Raw genomic sequence first — 7819 nt, 5'->3', positions numbered from 1 at the left:
CCAATCGCTTGCTCCTTCCTCCCTGATGCTCCACTTGCTGGGGTCGAATGGGTAGCAGTTACTCAGCGCGAGCACGAGTGTGTGTGTGTGTGAGTGTGTATGTGTGGTGGGGGGAAAGAAAAAGAGTGTATGAGTCTCCTTATTGGACTTTTCCTCTCTCAGTGAAGGTACTATGTTTTGGGTTGGCTGCTCCCTGCGCGTCTGTCTGGGTGGCTCGCTCTGTGTTTATTAGGGTGTGTGAGTATTTCTGTGTGAAGAACTTTTTCCTCCTTTAATAAAACGCCACTCTTCTCTCAATGAATCTCTGTGTTTCTGTCTCCCTCGCTCTTTTAACTGGTGCTGCCCTGAGATCCTGTGTCCTTCTGACTCTCACTCTGTCTGTCCGCTGTTTATGAGTGTGTCTCCTTGTTGGGTGGGTGGAAATATTTCCCTCTCTCTCTCTCCCTCCCTCCCTCTCTCTCTCTGTCTCTCTCTCTCACCCTATCCTCTCTCCCACATCTGCTGGATCTTGATCAAAACACCACAGCTATTCCCCTCAATGGGATGACAGCTCCACACCCAGCCACACTCCTCCCAGTTTCAATTGCTACCCCCTACCTCCTTTCTCTCTCTCCTTCTGTCCCCCCCTCTCCCCACTTCACAAACCACCAGCCATCTCCCCTCTCTGACCACACAGGATCTGTTTTTGCATTGGCATACTTTTTAAAGCGACTAGCAACATTCAGATAATCACCATGATTATGGTCTCTCCTAAACTTATAACCCAGATATTAGTAGCCCAAGTCACGGTGGTGTGACATCTATTCATACGTATCACCAATGTGGTGCGATGCTTAACATACCAGCATGTATGTGTGAAACCCCTTTGGAGTGGACGCTCACACGCATTTATAACATACTAGGTGTGGATGATTCATGGAGTTAAGGTGTAGAGCCCAGTTGCTCCAGATGCATTCACATGGTGTTTTTTTTGGGTGGAAAATACAGTGCTATCACAATTGCGCAATTGTATCACATGTATTTCCAAATATTGCAGGAAAAAGAAACTTGCTGATATGGCAGGAATAGGGCATTCAGTCACTGAAATTAGTCAACTGACTGTATGAGACTTACCACCTAGTGCTGTAAGTGGAAAGTATGTAGCCATCATGTATTTTTGTAACAAACTGCTATAGAAAAGACATGCTGATAGAATTTGATAGGGGAGAAGTTGTGAATTGAGCAGACATTTTTGTCAGTGAAATTAGGAGAATTGTGGGAAGTAAGAATGATGTACTTGGTCGTTTTAAGATAAGATAAGATAAGATAAGATAAGATAAGATAAGATAAGATAAGATAGTACTTTATTGATAGTCATTGTTTTCATGATGGGGTATACCGGGATTGAAAGTGAGTTATCAGCACTTTTTATGTGTTTTTGTGCTGCATGTCTGCGTGTGTGCGAGTATGAGTAACTCTGACGTATTGGCACTTTTTTTAAATAACATTTTCTTTCATTTTATAATAAACACTACCGCAAAATCTGTCTCTTGAGACTTATTCATCCCCAGTGTACAAGCAGTAAAACCAGAGTGTGTGTCTTTCAAAGCTCTTTGTAGTCTGCTGAAAGGCAGCATCGCATGGCGTGATGATGGTCATTCTGGTCATGACCCAGAGGAAAACTTCAGTACAGCTGCTGTGCAGGAAAGTATGACACCGTCTCGGCTGGGACTAACACCACCACCGCCATCACCGCAGTGAAGAAACATGGAAAGTTCGTCAGAATGGCGGACCACCACCAGGTCCTGTGTCTGGCCACGTGCAAGAATAAGATTATTATTCTTCAAAAAATGACTCATCATTTTATTTTTTCCCTCCAGGCAGTGAGTGTTTTTTTCAACACTTCAGCCCCTGGTGCAAAATAATGAGAATTATGTAACATGGGACACAAGGAATTATTTGAATGTTGAGTAAAAAGTGAATTGGAAGTGAACTGACCAAAACCTGTTAGCTGCATCTTGTCATGAGGCCGGGTCAGGGAGCCTGAAGGTCAGGGATGACCTGTGTAACCAGAGTCGCCCCCTTCGTGGAATGATGTGCGGCCAAAAGAAATAGTTAAAGCCAGAATGTGAAGACAGGGGTCAGAGGTTCATCAGCTCCCATCTACCAGCCCCACAGCTGTCTCCATTAGCAAACTAAACCCTTATCAGAGCTCTCTTCTGCATTCTGGGACTGTTTTGCTATTTTACTGTGTGGGGCTCAAATGTTGCTTTGCTTGGTTTCTGGATCTAAAGTTTACACTACTGGCTCAAATCCATCCCAAACCTTAACCTAAAGGTACATGCAGGAAATCTATTATGAGAGAACGTCAGTAAAATCAGTGTAACTACGTCTAATGTAGCATTATGCCTGACAGTCACATCTAGCACAGAGACAAATTGATGCCGTTCGAAAGTTCACCCGGCTGCGTTTGACAAACCAGACCCAAACAAGAGGAACCTCCATGGTTTGACCAAATGTTGTGTTATGTCTCAATCCCACAGGCTGAGTGGAGTGTTGCTACTACTAAGAAATGGACCGAAACACCCCAGGCAGTGTACCGCAACCAGAGGGGTGGGCGGTGGGAGGTGATGTGTGTGTGTTTTTGCCGGGGTGGGGGGGCATAGAGGACCATAACACAGGCCAGTGTTTACAGTACATCTTTTGTCCCAAATGATACTTGGGCACAAAACACTGAGAGAGGGACAGCTTGGCACGGGTTCCATTTTTGTTTAAATACGCTCATCCGAGACGGTTGAATCGTTGCGGCAAAGTATGTTTGTGTTTGCTAATCAACACCAGACAGATGACATCTGGTACTTGGGTCGTGGCAACAGGAAGGAAGGAGGACGTTTTTAGGTATTTGTGAGAACTTTTCTCGAAGGAGGCCCTGTGCACTGTGGTCTCCCCAATCAAGGTTTACATGCGCTTTTGTCACGGTGAGGTGTGGTGAGGACCCAAATGCAGGACAGTGAGGCAGGTAGTGATCAAACCCCAAGACTGGGAGTTTAATATAACGGGAGCAGGAAACAACAGGTAAACAAAGACGGGAGCACTTAACAGACACATGACAGAAAATAATGAACCGACAAAGACTGACTGGGGAACAAGACTAATATACACATGGGGAGGTGATCACAAATCAGACACAGCTGGGGCAGACAGGTACACATAGAACTAAAAGAACCAGACAGGGAAACAAGACACAAAGAAATACAAAACCTAGACAATGAACAAAGGGACTGAAAGTCACAACCGTGACAGTACCCCCCCCTCAAGGGACGGCTCCCGACGTCCCACAAGGTCCATGAAGGGGAACTTGAGAGGGGCGCTGGGGATTGAGACCGGAGGTCAGACGGACAAGCTGGCAGGGAAAGGGGCTGAAACCCCCCGGAGCTTTCTTCCACTGCCGGGACACGAGAGGGTTGCGGTTGGGACCGAAGGGGCGCTGGACCGTCGGCACTTGCACGACCAGGACTTCGAGGAGAGATACTGGAACTGGCACAACCAGGACATCACAATCAACCAGCCGGTGCTTCAAAGGTATCCCCTCCAACAGTCGAACCAGCCAGTGCTTCAGGGACGTCCAATCGCCACCCCTAGGGCTCGTTCTGCAGCTACCGGGATTGTCACAGAACCGAACAGGGAGGTAAGCGGGGCTCACCAGGAGAAGGCAGGCTGTGTGGTAGCTGGGTGCTGTCCGCTGGGTCCAGGTTGGTCGGTTCATTCTGTCACGGTGAGGTGTGGTGAGGACCCAAATGCAGGACAGTGAGGCAGGTAGTGATCAAACCCCAAGACTGGGAGTTTAATATAACGGGAGCAGGAAACAACAGGTAAACAAAGACGGGAGCACTTAACAGACACATGACAGAAAATAATGAACCGACAAAGACTGACTGGGGAACAAGACTAATATACACATGGGGAGGTGATCACAAATCAGACACAGCTGGGGCAGACAGGTACACATAGAACTAAAAGAACCAGACAGGGAAACAAGACACAAAGAAATACAAAACCTAGACAATGAACAAAGGGACTGAAAGTCACAACCGTGACAGCTTTAATGGGGGAATTTTGAAAATGCTCTGTTGGCTGTTTGTAAATGTTGTTTATAAAAGGGTGTTGGTCAATGTTATACATTCCACGGGTCTGTGATTGGAAGAGAGCTAGTTTAATATCTCTGCTGTGTCCAGAATAAACTTCATGGCCAATGCCTGTGCAGCCTCTGAGCCAAGACTCCCCAGCTGATCAGTCTCAGACAGGCGCTGGGGTTGGAAGTGTCGCAATTCATGGAGAAAGAGTAGTACACACACACATGTGCACATACAATGACAAGCAAGACCTGTGCAAACTGCAGGTCGAGCCCCAAGGTGGGTAATGTACACAAACATACACACATAATGACCGTCTGGCCTATAAAAACAACGACCCAGATGAGCTGTGTGCCAGCCGATGGTCAGACAGCAGACTGTTTACACCAGTGGGGAGAGAAACTGAGGTCCAGTATGACCCAATGGGAGGCTGGCACTGGAGCTGGGCCACTTGTGGTCATGGCGTGTAGTAGTAGTAATGTGGACCTGGCAGGCGGTGCAGGGAGAGGGTGGCTGCGGGGGTGGCAGTGCCCCAGCCAACCCGTGGTCTAGCGGTGGTTAACCAGCCCGGGTCACCTACACTTCCCCTGGCCTCTCTCCCTGGGAGGAAAAACAGTCTAGTCAAAATAATGCTGTCATTTTGGGTTCTTACGTTTGAGCAAGCGGAGACAAATTTAGCAACAGCAAAGCGAAGGGAGGGGCCTGAAACAGATTAAGCAACAAGCGAACAAAATATCTTTTCTCTTATTTTTTTTTTTTTTTTGCTTTTAAATAAGCAGTCTTAAATGAGTGGTGCAGCTCTAACGCAGGCTGTAAATTCAAATGTGTCAGCCTACGCAAGCAATTATAACTGGGCTCTGTCTTCCGCTATTTTCCCTCCCGCTTCTCCCCGCACAGCCCCCTCCCCCCCCCCCCCATCCTCAGCCCACTTCCTCTCTTTCTGTGCTGTGCTACTGTGTATGTGTGCTTGAAGTGATGATGAAGATATATACGGTGTGCGCATATATGTGTTATATGTGTGTGTGTGTGCGTCTGTGTGCGTTAGACCTCGCTCCTCAGGCTCCAGACTCCAGACCGGTCTCACATGCCGCTGTGAGTGCCATGAGCCTAAAAAGTATTTACCACCCTGCCGCCCTGGCACCTGCTGAGGAGCCGCTCATTCTCAAGGCCCAAACTTTACCCGGTAAAGAGGAATCCGTCTTACTCATAACTTGCCGGTGAATATGTGCCGTGACATTCTATACATGCCACATAGGTTTTTCCTGCAGCCATTTAAGCTCATCAGAAAAAATCCAGGCCTTTTGTTCTCCAGGTCCCCCTCTACGCACATCATATTTATTAAGGATGGGACGATCTGCTTATCTCACAATACGATTCGATATGCAATATGGGGTCTACGATTTGATACAACCACAATACAATGTAGTAAATAAAAGTTCAATGACAACAAAGTATGACTGTGCAGATTTATGTTTATTTCTGAGCCACAAATCTTTCTAGCAATGGCATTGGCTTGCTAGAATGTAAACAACAATTTAAAAATGTCATTACAAAGTGCAAATAATATCATTTCAATGGAGATCTTGTGAAATTGCGATAGGCAAGCCGTCTCATTTGTGATGACTACAGCAAAATAAAATGTAGCTAATATCAAGATACATATTTCTGCCCCATATTGTATTGCGATATATTGAATTCCGATATATCGTCCTATCCCTAATATTTATTCAGAATTAGAATCACCCTACACATCAGGCAACTCTTCAGTTATAATCAATTTAGAATCAGCAGTGTTATTCTCGGGCTTCAGTTTTTCCCTGGTGACTCTAATCTCGACCCGACATCTCCAAACCTCAGACACAGTAAAGATGCTCTTTTTCTTCTCAGACAGCAGATAGGTTTTGCCGTCATTCTCCCAACAACCGTGCAACCAGGAAGTGTCTGCATGAGACATGGCGTGATTACCCTCCAGAGGAAAACCACGCGGATGACAGCCAGCCAGAGGAATGGAGGAGGTGGTGGAGGAGTGGTACGGAGCACTCCCTCTCAAACGAAAAATGTAAATACACACTCACTCGGCATTAATCATAACCTCTTGTGTTGGTAAATGGTTGAAAATGATCCGCCGAGAGGAAGGTGCACATCCTCCTCTCCTCATACAATATAATTTATTTTCTCAACTACATTCTTTCTGATACTTAAGAGTGTATGAAAAGGTTGGGCCTCTTAAGATGACTGGGTGAAAGAATGGTGATGAAACAGACCATTTAACAAAGGTAAATTCTGTAAAATGTAAGGATGAAATGTATTGGCTGCTCAGTTAAGGTTAAGATTAAGATTGCACTTTATTGATCCCCTAGGGGAAATTTGGGGTACGTCCTGGCATTGATAACATCATGACTGTTTGAATAAATTTGATAAGAAATGCTGATATGCTGATGAATGGTTAGCCTAGAGGAGGGTTTTCCCATGTAACCTGTTTTTGAGTCTGTTTAGGGTCTGAATTGGGGCGAACATGCTACATGCTACAATGCTACTTGCTTAAATATATTTAAATGGGCAGTGGGCTGTTAATATCAAAATACTTTTCAATATGCTTTTCCTCAAAATGAACTGCTGTTGAATTGAATCAAAATAATCATAATAACTTTATTTATATATAATAACTTTATTTATATGTAAGGGATAATGCCCGACGAGGTGTTCATTGACTCCATTGAGTGGACACACTCAATGGAGTCCGACAAGACGTGGCTCCATTCTCGTCTCTCCCGTACTGACGGAGCCCAGTAAGCCCGCAGGCTGCCCTCGCATCGATGGCCTGTCACCGACATTATCTGACGGCTCTCCAGGCCAGCGTCTGCGAGCCGACCTACAGCGGTGCTATGGTTTGTGTAGACCCGCGAAAAACCCACCTGAAAGGTAGAATGATAAGGATATTTATTATATTTTGGGGATGGAGGGAGACGATACTATTTAGTCTCATACAAAATTATTAGACTGTCATGTCTTTATTAGCCGATAGACATTAAGTGTAATCACCTCTTCGCTGATCTTTTTCAGCATGTTCCCGAGGTAGTGGACACCCATCGGCTCCCGGCTGTCCCACACGTCGGAGGCCACGGCGCGCTTCGGGTGGAGGTAGAAAGACACAGCGGCTCCTCGGGCCTGGCAAACATAAAACTTCTTAGGTTTTCCTTGTCTGGGTCATTCGGGTCTTTATGATTCTTAGTTTGTGGATTGTGCGCCAGGCTGACATATTCGACCCCATCCTCGTCTCTCTGGAGGATGAAAGATGCCATGGAAAGCTCCCGGTTGCCCTCCCTGCCAATCAGAATCGAGTATTCACCCAGACCATGGTATAAAGTACTTTAAAAGCTCTAAAAGCTCTAAAAGTACTTTTCTTAACAAAGTGCTAAAAGAAGCAAAAGAAACAAGCAAAAAGCTAGATTAAATGCACAATATTTTACGCGGTTTAGAATGATTTGGAGGGCCAATTTCTTTATGGAGGGCCAAATTCAAGCCACAGGCACCACTTTGGGTAACTTTGCTTCATGTGCCAGCTGGTGGCGAGCTTTGGCCCGGTCTCACCAGGCTGTGCAGGGCAGGCGAGCCAGCCGCAGTCCAGTCAGGTTTAGCCAGGTCCTAAACAGAGTTGAGACGCTAGCAGAGAGCCAGACTGGCCACAGCCTGGCTGAACACCGGCT

Source organism: Centroberyx gerrardi, chromosome 3, assembly GCF_048128805.1.
Source record: "Centroberyx gerrardi isolate f3 chromosome 3, fCenGer3.hap1.cur.20231027, whole genome shotgun sequence".
Lineage (NCBI taxonomy): Eukaryota > Metazoa > Chordata > Actinopteri > Beryciformes > Berycidae > Centroberyx > Centroberyx gerrardi.
The sequence above is the reverse complement of the archived record's forward strand: the minus strand, read 5'-3'. Positions refer to the sequence as shown.